Below are 16,460 nucleotides of genomic sequence, written 5' to 3'. Positions count from 1 at the left end.
TGATGGAGAGAGCTGGAGCAAAGGGGGTCAGGGGAAGGATGGGATCTCCTATTACATTGGACTCCTAGCTTCTCAGGGGCCGCCCTGGCACCAAGGTTTCTTGTCATTGTGCCTCTTCTGCTTCTGGCCTCCCTGAGGCAGATGTACGTTCCTTACTCATCTTTCTATCTCTGACTTCTCATTTCCACTTTTCTACTGCAAAGGCCTTGGGGTGTATTCTCTGTTTTTTTATTTTATTTTATTTTATTTTTTTGGAGAAGGGGATTTTGCTCTGTTGCCCCAGCTGATCTTAGATCTGTTAGACTCAAATGATCCTCCTGAGTAGCTGGAACCACAGGCATGTTTAGCATGTGCCACCACACCTGGCTTTTAAGTTAAATGTTTTATGCCTGTTTTATGCCGGGTGTGGTGGAGCATACCTATAACCCCAGCTATGCAGGAGGCTGAGACAGGAGGGTCTCTTGAAACCATGAGTTCAATCCCAGCCTGGGCTGGGGATGTAGCTCAATGGTAGAGCTCTTGCCTAACATCCACCACGCCCTGGTTAAACCCTAGGTTCAATCCTCTGTACTACAAAATAAGGTATACCTGACTGGGTGCAGTGGCACACAATTCTAATACCAGCTACTCACAAGGCTGAGGTAAGAGGATTGCAAGTTCAAGGCCAGCCTCAGCAATTTAGTGAGATGTGTATCAAAACAGAAAATAAAAAGGATGTAATTCGGTGTTCAAGTACCCCTGGGTTCAATCCTCAGCAGCAAAAAAAAAAAAAAGCTTTTTTATTTTTTTATTTTTTTTTAAATAATACTAGGAATAGAACCCAGGTCCTCACACATGCTAAGCAAATGCTCTACTACTAAACTATACCCCAATACCCCAACCCAGAGGTGTATTCTCAGTGTTCCAGATTTTGGTAATGGGCCCACCCAACTCAGCTCACCCCACTAGACCAGTAGAATTTGCATGTCATCCTTGGGCAGGGGCTATGCTAATCGTCTCTGTATCATTCCAATTTTAGTATATGTGCTGCTGGAGGGAACACTTATTTTTTATTTTGAGATAAGGTCTTGCTAACTTAGGGCCTTGCTAAATTGCTGAGGCTACCCTTGAATTTGCAGTCCTCGTGCCTCAGCTTCCAGAATTCATAGGATTACAGGCATGTACCACCATGACCCAGCTTAAGGTGTCTATTTCTTAATTTGTTATAATACTCAAGAGAATCTGGTATATTGAAGAATCTGACAGGTAAGTCTTGTGATATCAAATTGAATTTAGTAATTTATTTATTTTTTTTAAGAGAGAGAGTGAGAGAGAGAGAGAGAGAGAATTTTTTTTAATATTTATTTTCCATTTCTCGGCGGACACAACATCATTGTTTGTATGTGGTGCTGAGGATCGAACCTGGGCCGCACACATGCCAGGCGAGCGTGCTACCGATTGAGCCACATCCCCAGCCCAATGAATTTAGTAATTTATTTTAGACTTGTGACTGGAAGCTGAACGTTGAAGATATTTTGATTATGTTTGTAAACAATATTGGAATCTTTAAGATGACTTGATTTGCCACATTTGAAAGCTTGAATTATTAGTTTATGAGAATTATTTACACGTTTAACATTTTTTTGTTTCTCGTTTGACTTGTAAATCTGTCCTTTGAGGAATTTGAAGTGCTTGGGAAAAAAAATCAAGTATGTTAAATTTGTAAATGTAGTTTAAATATTTAAGAGAATTTAATTAACTAGGTTTGTAAATAGTATGAAAAATGTTCAGCCAAATTTAATATGTCAAGCCCATGGGTTAATTGAACATTAATCAGGGAACAAGTTATTGCTCTTATTTTTATACAAAATTTATAAGATTTCTAAATAAATCAGGGTATGCAAATTAACCTTAAGAATTTAGGAAAATCTGGACTGGGGATATGGCTCAAGCTGTAGCCCGCTCGCCTGGCATGCTTGCAGCCCGGGTTCGATCCTCAGCACCACATACAAAGATGTTGTGTCCGCCGAAAACTAAAAAAATAAATATTAAAAATTCTCTCTCTCTCTCTCTCTTTCTCAAAAAAAATAATTTAGGAAAATCCACTTTAAAATTTACAAACTTAAGAAATTGAAAATTAATTTCAACATAAGCAACTGTGAATAGTCCTTTTTGCTCTCAAATTTATCTGTCTTAGGATGTTCATCCACCTAGACATGACTATTCTGTTGTCAAATGTTTTCCTTCCTGAGAACTCTTTCACCTGGCTCTGTCTTTTATCATGTTAAATAACATTTCAGGAAAAGTTGGTTTTGGACTGGGCTCCTGCACAGGGCCCTATAAACTAGGCTGAAAATCAAAATCATGCTAAAATTTCCTGTCCCTGTAACTGAAAGCTGGGTTCCTGTCCCCAAAGAGAATCAATGACAATTTAATAATGAGGATACAGATTTGAGAAAAAGGAAAAATGAAAAATTGTTGCTTTGCTAGCAAAGGAGAAACACAGGGGACTCCAGTCCCAAAGGCTGTGACTCTCCCAATCTGGAGGGACTGGGTGGGTGGGGGTGGAGTGTTTAAAGGAACTCTTCAAAGTTTACATTCCAGGTGTGCTCTGGTAGGGGGTCGCAGGGCACCTTCATGGCCTGTTAGAATTCACTTGTTAATTTGGGAGAAATTCACTTCGCAGATCCTCTGCAGGCTTCTCCTTCTCATAGTGGGTGTTTATCAAGGGCAATAAACTTGGGGAAGAAAAGATAACATGATAAGATTGTCTTCCTAATCTTGTTAGGGAGAGAAAAACGGGAGAAGAGAGAAAAAAACATTAAAAAAAATAAAATAAACCTTAGAGCAATGATTATATTCAGAAGGCAAAGAGTCCACTGTCACAACCCCAAACCTAAACTAAGGTTTTTGTTTGTTTGTTTTGGTTATGGGGACTGAACTCAACGTTTACAGCCTCACTAAATTGCTGAGGCTGTCATTGAACTTGTGATCCTCCTGCCTTAGCTTCCGGGCCGCTGGGATTACCTCTGCCACCGTGCCAAGCACTCTAAATTCTTATTTGACCTCAAGGAAATCAGGAGTGATAACAGCCAAAGTTCATCGAAAGGCTAGTTTCAATTGGCATGAGGATGAAGTTTCCTCTGCCTTAATCCTTACTTCAGCTAACCTGAAGTAATCTGATGTTAACCATTTTGCTATTTTTGTTGTTTTCTCTGTTCTCGCCTTCAAAGGAAAGTAACTTTGAAATGACCCATCTGCTTTGTGTTTATGTTTCTGCTTTCATTTTATTTATTTATTTTATTTTATTTAGTCTTCTGTCTTATAAAACAACTTCAGCTGGGCTCATTAGAACATTTCTATGCGATGAGGTTTTTGCCCCATTCTAAAACGGATAATAAAGCCCAGTAGCCACTTTAAATGTGTCATTTTGTCCTTTGACACTGGAAGAAGATTCACTAAACTGTAGAAGTAATGATTTCCATTCTACTGGGAGAATTGCTTTCTTTTCTTGGGGAAAAGGTATTTGACAGTTCACATATAACCTGAGCACCGGGGAGATGGCGCCTCCTCAGCCGCAGAGAAGGTGCTCATTTTGGTCGGGGACTGAGGCCCGAGGTCCGGCCCCCGCCCCCGCCCCCGCCCCCGGTTCCATGCGCTTAGATGGCTATACCCAGCTTCGCAGGGAGCAGCGCACAGAGACGCAGGTCCTCCGCGCGCCTAGAGGGGACGCGGACGGCGGCGGGGGGGGGGGGGGGGCGGGGCCTGGGGCTCTGGGGCGGGGCCTGGGCTCTGGGGCGGGGCCTGGGCTCTGGGGCGCTTGGCAGCTACCGCGAAGTTTCACCGCTCCAGAGCGGTTGGTGGGAAGCTGTGCAGTGGAGCGTGGTCATCCGGCGCTGTACCTCCTGCCAGTACCTTCCTTCTCTCCTAGGTGTGTCCCTCGCGCCCAAGCGCCAGCCGCCGGTGCTTCTCCCGACGCTCGATGCCGTCGGGGCCCTGAGAGCCTCGGTGCCGCTTGACGGCTTCTGGTCGGACTTTGTGTACCGCGCTAAGCCTCCGGCCCTGTGTGTCTTTGGAAGAGCAAGGGGGCGTGACACCAATCATAGCCTCGTGTCCCAGGGGCCCGTTACCTTCGAGTCTGCACCTTGGGCTTCGGATACGAAGGGTGGAAGCTTCGGGATGGGTCCCGGCAGGGATCGGTGCTGTAGAATTGTGGAAATGTCGTCGCACCGAGGGATGATGACCCCGAGCGGCTCGGACCGGAAGTCTCACCATTTCTTACTTACTGAGGAGGGGGTTCTCCCATACCCCATCTCGCTTTTGGTGAGGAGTGTCAGGATCTGGAGAACTTCCAGAGTGTCAGAATAGATCCTGAGCTGTCTATCGTAGTAAGCAGTTTGTCTCCACCTTGTATTCTTTCTTTCTTTATTATTATTTTTTATTTTTATTTTTTTGTGGTGCTGGGGGTTGAACCCAGGGCCGTGTGCCTGTGAGGCAAGCACTCAATGAGCTGTATCCCCAGCTCTACTCCTCCACTTTCTCAGTATTTATTTGTTATTTTAAACTATTTTTTTTAAAGAAAGAGTGAGAGAGAGAGAGAATTTTTTTTTAAATATCATCTTTGTTGGTATGTGGTGCTGAGGATCGAACCCGGGTCGCACGCATGCCAGGCGAGTGCGCTACCGCTTGAGCCACATCCCCAGCCCCTAAAACTATTTTTATGTCAGACAAAAGGCTTGGAATTTGCCCGTGTCCCCTATTGATAGGGCAAGTCCTCTTGGCAGGGCACTGCTGAGTAGAGCTGGAATTGCAGATCCCCTTGAGGTCTAGTGGACTCTGAGGCAAGATACTTCTGCTCTCAGACTCATCCTGATTTTTTTTTTTTTTTTTTTTTTTTGCATCGGCTATTGAACTCGGGGGCAATCAACCACTGAGCCACTTCCCTAGCCCTATTTTGTATTTTAGTAGAGACAAGGTCTCACTGAGTTGCTTAGCGCCTCGATAATTGCTGAGCCTGGCTTTGAACTCGCGATCCTCCTGCCTCGGTCTCCCTAGCCGCTGGTATTATAGGTGTGTGCCACCGCGCCCGGCTAGAACTGGGTATTTTGATAAGAATCAGGATGAGTCCCTGTGCGGTGGTGTAATCCCAGTGGCTAGGAAGGCGGAGGCAGGAGGATCGCGAGTTCAAAGCCAGCCTCAGCAATTTAGGGAGGCGCTAAGCAACTCAGTGAGCCTTTGTCTCTAGTAAAATACAAAATAGAGCTAGGGATGTGGCTCAGTGGTTGAATGCCCCTGAGTTCAATCTCTGGCAGGAAAAAAAAAAAAAAAAAAAAAAGTCCTAAGGGTTTGTACAGCTGGAGTTCTCTGGAGCTGGTGCCACAGCAGGATTCCAGACCTGGGGCTGATCTATAGTTCTAGGGTGGCCAGCCCATGACCAACACACAGGAGGAGTTTCTACCAGGACCATATTGCTTTCCAGGCCTCAGAGTATACACCGACCCCAGAGAAAGCATATTTCTCTAACTTCCTCAAATATGTGAAGTGTGATTTTTTTTTTCTCTTTTATCATGATAATCTTGTGTTAGAATGACTTAGATTTAAATGGGGGGGGGGGCATTGGGGTGGCAAACTTCCACTTAGTGTTTGCTAGTTCTTTGTACTCTTATAGTTACAAAAAGGAAGTCCCCTTCTCTCCAAGCCACACCAGGTAGAGCATACCTGTGGTCCTGTAAGCTGGTCCTGTTAGACCAGGACGCAAGAAAAGACCATTGACTCCAATTAAAATCAAATTAAAGCAAGCTTATTATTTCGACCGGCCGGGCTGCCTTTCCTTCCCAAAACGGCGGGAACAAGACAGCAACCCCACCTTTTCTATAGCCCAGCTTTATAGCCCAGAAAGTTACACAAAAGGGGGATTACAGATAACAGAACTCTGACAAGCATCACACTAATGGTAGTTTACATTTTTTTTTTGCTGGCCCCAACATCAGAATTTATGAGGACCATTAGAGCCTCAGAGAGGGTCGTTGTCTGGCCAGGGAAGGCCAATATTTATGAGGTGTCACTAAAGTTTCAGAGAGGGCTGCTATCTGGTCAGAGAGCCAGGCATGGGTGAGTTCAAGGCACCGGCAGGCATACCAAGCAGGTTCAGAATTTGCAGTAATTTATAGTAAAGCCAAAATTAGCTTTTCATGTCTTTGTGGCAAGATGGCTCCCAATTTTAATAAAAGATCAGGTTGGGTCTATCAGTCCACTTCATGCTCTGAGTACAAACCTTGCTGCTCCACTGCAAGTGACTGACTTGTTTATGTACTGAGGATTTAACTTGGGGGCTCTACTGCTGGACTGCAGCCCATCCTTTGTATTTTTTACATTAAGACAATGTCTCTCTAAGTTGCTCACGGTCTCTCTAAATTGCTGAGAGCTGGCTTCAAACTTGGTATCCTCCTGCCTCAATCTCCACTGGATTTATAGGTGTGTACCACCATGCCCAGCCAGATGACTTGTTTTATTTAATGAATTAATTTAGGTATCAGGGATTGAACCCAGGGCACTTAACTACTGAGCCACCCCCAACTCTTCCTTCTGTGGGTGGGTTTTTTGTTGTTGTTGTTGTTGTTTGTTTTTGTGGTGCTGGGGATTGAACCCAGGACTTTGTGCATGCAAGGCAAGCACTCTACCAACTGAGCTATATCTCCAGCCCTGAGCATGTGTGTGGTTTATTTTAATATTTATTTTTTATATTTTTCAGCGGACACAACATTGCTGAGGGCCATTGCCAAGTAGGAATGACGCATCGAAATTTCCTTGCCAGCGTACCCCCTGTTGCTTAGAGGAAGGACTCGTGGAAATGGACTTGCCTTGGACATTCGCTGTGACATTGCATGTATGTTTGAGAAAGGTGACCCTGCTCAAGGACCAGGGTGGATCCAGGTTTAGGGTGTATCCTGCAGGTTTTAGGAAGTATCCTGCTCCTTGGGTTTAGGGCGTTCTGGTTTAGGACAATTTGGGTTTAGGGCGGTCCCAGTTTAGGACAATCTGGGTTTAGGGCAATTCCAGGTTTAAGGTTATTCCTGCTGGGAATAGGGCGTATCCTGCTGCCTGAGTTCCCGTTGAGTTCTCGTGGAATTCAGAAAGTATTTGGGATTAAAAAGCCTGGTGGAGTATGTGAATTTTGTGGGCAGAACCTGAATTTCCCCAGAACGTGTTTGTAGAGGGCCGGTGTGAGTTCGGGAATAAAGAATTACTGTTTGAATCTACAAAGCTGTGAGTGGCTCGTGATCTTGTGCCCAGCCAGACTTTGGCACAACATCTTTATTTGTATGTGGTGCTGAGGATCGAACCCAGGCCGCACGCTTGCAAGGCGAGCACGCTACCGCTTGAGCCACATCTCCAGCCCCCTGTGCATGTGTTTTTTTAAAAATTTTTTAGTTGTAGATGGATACAATACCTTTATTTTATTTATGTGATACTGAGGATCAAACCCAGTGTCTCATACATGCAACATGAGCACTCTGCCACTGAGCTACAACCCCAGTCCTCCTTTTTTTTTTTTTTTTTAAAGAGAGTGAGAGAGGGGAGAGAGAGAGAGAGTTTTTTATTTTTTAGTTCTCGGCAGACACAACATCTTTGTTGGTATGTGGTGCTGAGGATCGAACCCGGGTCGCACGCACGCCAGGCGAGCACGCTACCGCTTGAGCCACATCCCCAGCCCCCCCAGTCCTCCTTTTGTGTTTTATATCCAGACAGGGTCTTGCCAAATTGCTTAGTGCCCGGCTAATTTGCCGAGGCTGGCTTTGAACTTGCCATTCTCCTGCCTCAGCCTCCTGAGCCATTGGGTTTACAGGCATGCATCCAGCCAAGTGACTGATTATAAAACTGACTTTTTTTTCTTCTTCTTCCCTTTTTCCTTCTCCTTCTCAACCAGAGACATGACTGACCTTTATACCATTGCCTGGAAGAGTGTCATTGCCCAACAAAACAAAACAAACCCGGAAACTGAATCAATGACTGTCTGAAGGACATCCAATGGACACTAATTAATTATATCTACTGATAATATTTGGATTCCAGCCTTTGTATTGCTTTTTTTTTTTTTTTTTTTGGTACTGGGAATGAATTCAGGGGCACTCAACCACATCCCCAGCCCTATTTTGTATTTTTATTTTAGAGACAGGGTCTCACTGAGTTGCTTAGCACCTCCCTGAGTTACTGAAGCTGGCTTTGAACTCCTGCCTCAGCCTCCCCAAGCTGTTGAGATTACAGGTGTGCACCACTGCACTCAGCTGTATTCCTCTCTTCCCCCTGGCAGGGAGAATCACAACCTCTAGTGCCGCAGTCTGGCTGGGCACAAAATCACGAGCAACTCACAGCCTTGTAGATTCAAACAGCAATTCTTTATTCCCGAACTCACACCGGCACTCTACAATCACGCTCTGGGGAAATCCACACTTCCACTGGGCTCCGCATCCCAAAATACTCTCTGAATCCCGTGAGAACTCAAAGGGAACTCAAGGAGCTGGTGGGCGCTTGAGGCAGCAGGATACGCCCTATTCCCAGCAGGGTCCACTTTAAACCTGGAACCGCCCTAAACCCAAGGAGCGGGATACTCCCTATTCCCAGCAGGATACACCCTAAACCTGGACCCACCCTAATCCAGCAGGATCCTCCCTAAACCCAGATCCACCCTGGTCCTTGAGCAGGGTCACCTTACTCAAGCATACATGCAATGTCACTGCAAATGACCTGGGTCCAAAGGCAAGCCCATTTGCACAATGGAGAGTCCTTCCTCTAATCAAAAAGGAGTAGGCTGACAAAAGAAATTGCCATGTGTCATTCCTACTTGGCAATGGCTCTCAGCACTCTAGGATAGAATTCACGTGTTTCTCTTTTGCTGACAAATCAATAAATCTGTTTTTCCTTTTTCTCAAAACCTTTTCCTCTTTACCAAGTTTGGCAATGGAGACAAGAACCGAGCTTTTAGTATCAATCCCACTGACTGGAGGCTGAGACAGGAGGATCTCATGTTCAAGGCCAATTTCAGGCGACTTAGTGAGACCCTCAACAACTTAGCAAGAGCCTGTCTCAAAATGAAAAATTTTATTTATTTTTTTATTTTATTTTATTTTTTTTTAGAAAGAGTGTGGGGGGGAGAGAGAGAGAGAGAGAGAGAAAGAATTTTTTAGTATTTATTTATTTATTTTTTTTAGTTCTTGGCGGACACAACATCTTTGTTTGTATGTGGTGCTGAGGATCGAACCGGGGCCGCACGCATGTCAGGCGAGCGCGCTACCGCTTGAGCCACATCCCCAGCCCCTCAAAATGAAAAATTTTAAATGGCTGGGAATATAGTTCAGTGATAAAGTGCCCTTGGGTTCAATCCCCAGTACCAAAAAAAAAAGGTCCCCCAACCAAAGTGACAAATGTTTAAGTGTTGGAGACAATTATGAAAGGATGGTGTATAGTTTAATTCAACACTTGATATGGAAGTGGGTAGAAAGGAGATTCCCGGGAAATACAGACCAGGCTGTAGGTACCCATTAGTGACTAGCAAAAAAACCTTGATCTGAAGGACGGGGGCATATAGCTCAATTGGTAGAGTGCTTGCCTTGCACACATAAGACCCTGGGTTCAATCCCCAGCACCACATATAAATAAATAAATAAACACCTTGATGTGAGAAGCCATTTCAAGTGAGCTTAGACTCTTAGGAAGAAAATGGAGTGCTGGGGAGCATGTAAGTTTAGTCATGGAGAGAGTATGTCACAAGATTATCTACTGGGGGAGCTCTGGACACAGAAGGAAACAAATTAGGTATCTAAAGCCCCTGGGAAGGAGCCCAGGGGTAGGAATCAAGAGGGGCTAGTTTTTGTGGAGCCATATTAGAGGGATTAATGAGCAGGCAGTTTGCTCAATACCCAATTTGTTAACACTTATAAATGTGGTGGTCAGCTGGTTGGAGAGAGTTCTTATGTATCCATGCTGGACAAAATGGCAACTAGTTGTACCAAGAGAGCCAGGCAGGTGAGTGTAGAAAGGATTTGGGGCTCCTGTTTGCTCTGCTTTCACGTGGAATTTAAAGTGAATAATTCTAGCTGAGTGCACTGGCACATGCCTATAATCCCAGCAGGTCCAGAGGCTAGGGCAGGAGGATCACAGTTTGAGGCCAATTTAGTGAGACCCTGTCTCAAAAAAATTAAAAGGGGTGGAGCTGTAAGTCAGTGGTAGTGTTCCTGGGTTCCACCACCAGTTCTGGGGGTGGGGAATGAATAATTCTATTTTTTTTAATATTTATTTTTTAGTTGTAGTTGGACATAATACCTTTATTTTATTTATTTTTATGTGATGCTGAGGATTGAACCCAGGGTCTCACATGCGCTAGGCACACATTCTACCACTCAGCCACAAACCCCAGCCAGGAGTGAATAATTCTAAAGGTTCTGAGTTATATATTTATTTGCTAAGATTATAAACTAATTTTAATTATTTTTTTCCTCTTGATTTTTATCTTAGATCTTGCTCTGATTTGGGATTACTGTGAAGGTCTTCTTTCTTTTTTTCTTTTTTTTAAATTTTTTCAGTGTTGGGGATTTAACCCAGGGTCTCATGTATGTCAAGCAAGGGTTCTACCACTGAGCTACAGAGCTACATCCTCAGTACCCCCCTCCCATCCCCCCACCTCTTTTTTTTTTTTTGGTGGTGCTGGGGATGGAACCCAGGGCCTTGTGCATTGGAGTCAAGTACTCTACCAACTGAGTTACATCCCCTACCCCACCTTCTTTTTTTGATACTGAGTATTGAATCCATGGGGCACTTTACCACTGAACTCTTTCTGCAGTCTTTTTTTTTTTTTTTTTTTTTTTTTTGAGATAGGGTCTTGCTAAGTTGTTGGGAGGGTCTTGCTAAATTTCTGAGGCTAGCTTTGAACTGTGATCCTCCTACCTCAGCTTCCTGAGTCTCTAGGATTATAGATGTGCACCACCATACTTGTCAGTAATAAGTTTTGTTTTATTTTTTGTACCGGGGATTGAACTGAGGGGCACTCGACCACTGAGCCACATCCCCAGCCCTTTTTTTAATGTATGTTTTATAACTTGCTTTTTTATTTTCTAACCATAGAAGTAATTATAATTATTGTTCATTATAGAAAATTTGGGAAATATAGAAAAGACATAATTTTTACAGAATTACAAAATGAAACATGTCATCTCTAATAACATCCTGAGCTGTAATCCCATGTTTTGTAAGAGTTCTGTCAGTATTTTTTTTCCCTAAGCGTATATTTAAACTTAGCTGGGATCACTTGATACATCTGTTTTGCAACCTGATTTTTAAAATGTCTTCTTGTGAGGGCTGGGGTGTAGCTCAGTGGTAGAGCACTTGCCTAGCATTTGCAAGGCCCTGGATCCCATTCCTAGCTCTGAAAAAAAGAAAAGAAAGAAGGAAAGGCCTATTGTGAACATTTTCCCATGGCATTTTCTACTCATTTACATAGTTTTTTAATGACTGTATAGTCTTACATTATACATGAGCACTATAATGAATTTTGTTCTTAACCATTCCCTATTGTTGGACATTTATGTAACTTCCAAGCTGTTCTGATTAACCAGCATGCCAATTTACGATCATATATCTGACAAGCAAATAAGACTATTCTGCAAATTTGTCACACTTCTTTTCTCTATGAGAGTATGTAGGAAATCAAAGTGTATAGAATTCAAAAAAGGGGTATTGATTGAGCTCAGCAACTGAAATCAGCAAGCTATATGACAGCATGTTGATGTATCTGGACTATTTCAATAAGATTGTCTACATTGCAGCTTTCCAAGTTACATTAGAGACAATCCCTGAATCACATGCCAGATCTCCTCAACCATACATCTAGAGATCCCTTGAGGTGAATGGTTCTACAGATGATTAATCTTCTCTTCCCTCCCACTTTCAGGGTGCTGAATGCCCTTTACCATCATCCCATGGACTGGTATTTGAATACCTCCCATGGTTGACCTTCTTGAGTACATACTGCCCTGCAGACTCCTCGACATGACTTACATCTCATTTCCTTGTATGGAAAGAATCCCTATCCCTGGATGAATACATAGCTAAGTGAAAACCTGTTCAGTACTCCTTTTTTGGGAAGATATTTGCAAATTTATTTAACATGTGTTATTTTTTCTTACTTTCATTTTGTTTTGAGATGGAGTCTCACTATGTTGTCCAGGCTGGTCTCCAACTTCTAGGATCAAATGATCCTCCTGTCTCAGCCTCCCAAGTGGCTGAGACTGTAGGTGCATGCTACTGCATGCCTTTGTTATGTGTTATTTTTTTAAAACTATGCACAGTCTTTTTTTTTTTTTTTTTTTTTTTTTTTGCTATATATATACTCGTTTGTTTAACATTTTTTCCTTGCACACCTGTATGTGCTAGTTACTGTTCTAGATGCTTGGGATCATCAGTGAACAAAACAAAATCTTTTCTCTCATGAGTTTATGTTCTGGTGACATGAGTACTGTTTAATTTTACAGTATAGCATCAATTACTACTATGTACTTATCTCTCTTGTTTCAGATTTAGTGTGAATTCAGCCAGTTTTGTTTGGGGTTTTTTCAATTGTTGTTATTGTTTGTGGTACTAGGAATTGAACCCAGGGATGTTCCACCACTGAGCTATATCCCCAGCCCTCTTTCTTCTTCTTTTGGTTTGGGAATTGAACCCAGGGTTACTATACCACTGAACTACATCCCAAGCCCATTTTTAAAATTGTATTTTGAGACAGGTTCTTGCTAAATTTCCCAGGCTGGCCCTAAACTTGTGATCTACCTGTCTCTTGAGTTGCTAGGATTACAGGCATGCACCATTGCTCCCAGAAAGATCTCCTGGTTTAGATAATTTAATAGACATTAACTTAGCTGGTGTGTTGGTCAGCTTTCCATTACTGTAACAAAATACCAAAGACAATCAACTTATGAAGTAAAAAGTTTTATTTTTGGCTTATAGTTTTGGAGGTTTAGCCCATGCTCTTTGGCCCTGCGTTAAGACAGTACATTACAGTGGGGAGCATATAGATGAGCAAAGTTGGTCACCTCGTGGTGAATAAGCAAAAAAAGAAAAAAGGGGTTGGAGATATAGTTCAGTGGTAGAGTACTTGCCTGCCATATCTGAGACCCTGAGTTTAATCCTCAGGACTGCCAAAAAAGAGAGCGAGGTGGCCAGCCAGTGTCCTACTTCAAGGACATAGCTCCAAGGACTGGAACACCTCCTCCAACATTTATTTTTTAGTTGTAGGTGAACATAGTATTTTTATTTTATTTTTATGTGGTGATGAGGATCAAACCAAGTGCCTCACGCATGCTAGGCAAGTGCTCTACCTCTGAGCCACACCTCCAGCCTCAGCCTCAGCAATTCAGCAAGGCCCTAAGCAACCTAGTGAGACCTTATCTCAGAGTCAAAAGGGCTGGAGATGTGGCTCTGTGGTAAAGCACCTCTGAGTTAAATCCCTAGTACCAAAAAAAAAAAAAAAAAGATACGAACTATGATAGCTGGATTCAAAAGATAGTTTAAGCTAGGTGGGATGACACACACCTGTAATCCCAGCAACTTGTGTAGCTAATGCAGGAGGATCACAAGTTCTAGGCCAACTGGGTATCTTAGTGAGATACTGTTTCAAAATGAAATAATAAGGGCTGGGGACATAGCTCAGTGGTAGAGTATCATGAATTCAGTACCCAGTACTGGGTGGTGGGGGAGAGACAGATTAAATAGTGGTGTTTTGTTTTGTTTTACTTAAAATTTTTTTCTTATAACATGTGAAGAGTGTGAAAGTAGAGTAAATAGGAAAAGGAGAGAGTAGTGTGTTGACAGGCTGCAGCAGTATTTCATAAATATGAGAGAAAACAAATGTGTATTGAACATTTTCCTTTCAAAGATAGGATCCTGGAATCCTATAAACTTGATTGAATTTTGCTGTACTTGTTTAAAATGTTTGCAGAGTTGCCTTTGAAACTGATAAATATATATCAGTTTCTATTGGAACTGCATAGGTTTGGTTGGGTTTTTTTTGAGGAAATTGACATCTTAGAAAGTTGTCCAGCCAAAATATGATATGCCTTCTTCTTTATTTAAGTTCTTTTGTTGTTCTTGTTTTCTTTTATTTTGTGATGCTGGGGATTGAACCCAGGACCTCACACATGTTACTACCACTGAGCTCTATCTCCAGTCCTTTTTAATTTTTATTTTGAGACAAGGTCTTGCTAAGTTGCTTAGGGCCTCACTGAGTTGCTGAACCTGGCCTTGAACTTGCAATCCTCTTGCCCTCAGCCTCCTGAGTTGCTGGGATTACAGGCATGCACCACCATGCCTGGCTACATATATTGTTTTTAAGATTTTTTATTTATTGCTGAACTGGAAAGAAGTGCTATTGGTTGATATTATATCTAGCTTCTTTGGTGAAGTCTCTTATTAGCAATAACAGAGTGTTTTCTTTAATAGTTTTTTGATTGATTCTAGTTGATTTTTCCATGTGGATAATTAAATCATCTGCAAATAGTGAACTTTACCTCTTCCTTCCAAAACTTTATGCCTTTTAGGCAGGGGTTGTGGCTCAGTGGTAGAGCACTTGCCTGGCATGTGTGAGGCCCTGGGTTCAATCGTCAGCACCACATATAAATTAATAAATGAAGTAAAAGTCCATCAACAATTAAAAAAAAAAACTTTATGCCTTTTATTTGTTTTCTTTCCTAATACTACTGACCAGGATTTCTAGTACTATATTAACTAGTAACAGTCGTAGAGGTTACCTTTTGTTCCTGATTTTTCTTTTTCTTTTTTTGCAGCACTAAGGATTGAACCCAGGGCCTCATTATATTAGGCAAATACATCACCAGCACCTCCTAATCTTTTTTTTTTTTCTGGTATCAGAGATTGAACTCAGGGGCACTTGACCCCTGAACCACATTCCCAGCCCTATTTTGTATTTTATTTAGAGACAGGGTCTCAATGAGTCGCTTAGCACCTCGCTTTTGCTGAGGCTGACTTTGAACTTGATCCTCCTGTCTCAGCTTCCCAAGCCACTGGGATTACAGGTATGCACTACCACGTCTGGCCAGAAAATATACATTTTGACAGCTTTCACTGCACCTGGCCTGATCTTTTTTAATTTTATTGTTGTGTGTACGTGCCTCTGTGTGTGTGTGTGTGTGTTGGGGATGGAATTTAGAGCCTCATGAATGCTAAAATGAGCTATACCTCTGAGCTGCACCATAGCCCTTGTTCCTGATCTTAAAGAAGTATGTCTAGAGTTTTTCCATGAAATATATTTTCTGAAGATTTTTGATAGGTAATCCTTGCTAAGTAAAGGACATTTTCTTCTGATCTTAGTTTGCTAACTTTTTATGTGACAAATCTTTGGGAGCATTTCTAAAAATAGAGCAGTACATTGTTTATTCAGTATGTCTGGGATCTGACCTATTGCAGATTACCTCCAGGGCTTAGCTATCTGAACTCCAAAAGGAATGCAGTGATTAAAAAAATTTACATATTTTGGGATATATGTAAAGTTTATAATTTGGGACATAAGGTACTGTTGGAAATAAACAAATTTTAAAAGCATAATGTCTCCAGAAAACTTTATATAAGTATGTGTGACTCATTAGGACATTTTAAATAGCTGACATTCTGTATAGATGAAAAATATGTCCAGGTTTACCTAAAATTAGAAAAAAATAGTGTTACATAAAGTGGGAATATTTAATAGTTTAAAAATAATATGTTTTACTTAATATCAATTCTCATATTGGGAAACACAGCTGGGAGTAATAAAATGGCATCTGAATTTTCCTTTACTGGCTTACTCTGGGGTATGATACAGGAGTGGGAGGAAAGATCATATTTCACATTGGCTGCAACCCAAGGAGTAAGTAGAGCCACAGTTAACTCCGCAGGATTCTCTTTTGTTGTGTTTTGTTTTTGTGTTTGGTTCTGGGGACTGAACCCAGCGTGCTTTACCACAGAACCACCTCCCCAGTCCTTTTTATTTTTTATTTTAAAGCAGGGTCTTAGGTGTGGTGACATACACCTGTAATCCCCACAGCTCTGGAGGCTGAGACAGGAGAATCTCAGGTTTGAAGCCAGCCTCGGCAATTTAGCGAGGCTGTAAGCCATGTAGTGATACCCTGTCTCAAAGTAATAAATAGATATAGATAGATAGATAGATAGATAGATAGATAGATAGATAGATAGAGTTGGGAACGGGGCTCAGTAATTAAGTGCCTTTGGGTTCAATCCCTGGTACCAAAAAACAAAAACAGGGTCTTTATAAATTGCTACAGCTGGCCTCCTGCCTTAGTCTCCAAATCTCTGGAATTACATGCATGTACCATGGTAACCAGCAGGTTCATCAGCTCCTGCTTTGGACTCTCTGATTTCTTCCTGAGTCTGTAAATCTGGTAGTAATGGACATGGTAGAAGTTCTCTTATGTTAAAGA

General features: G+C 42.2%; 1 long non-coding RNA gene across 2 annotated transcripts; it reads left to right on the top strand.

Annotated features, from left to right (window-relative positions):
- The first annotated feature begins 3,805 nt into the window (after positions 1–3,805).
- On the top strand, positions 3,806–12,032 carry LOC308650496. Of its 2 annotated transcripts, none has more exons than XR_014022331.1 (3): positions 3,806–4,302; positions 6,731–6,865; positions 11,924–12,032. It is a non-coding gene; the product is annotated as an uncharacterized lncRNA (long non-coding RNA). The 2 variants fall into 2 exon arrangements; XR_014022332.1 differs by lacking the exon at positions 11,924–12,032 and adding an exon at positions 7,907–8,788.
- The last annotated feature ends 4,428 nt before the right edge of the window (positions 12,033–16,460 follow it).

This window comes from Spermophilus citellus, assembly GCF_964194105.1.
Source record: "Spermophilus citellus genome assembly, chromosome: 5".
In the NCBI taxonomy this organism is placed as follows: Eukaryota; Metazoa; Chordata; class Mammalia; order Rodentia; family Sciuridae; genus Spermophilus; species Spermophilus citellus.
Note: the sequence above shows the minus strand (reverse complement) of the source record. Positions and strands in the feature narration are given on the sequence as shown.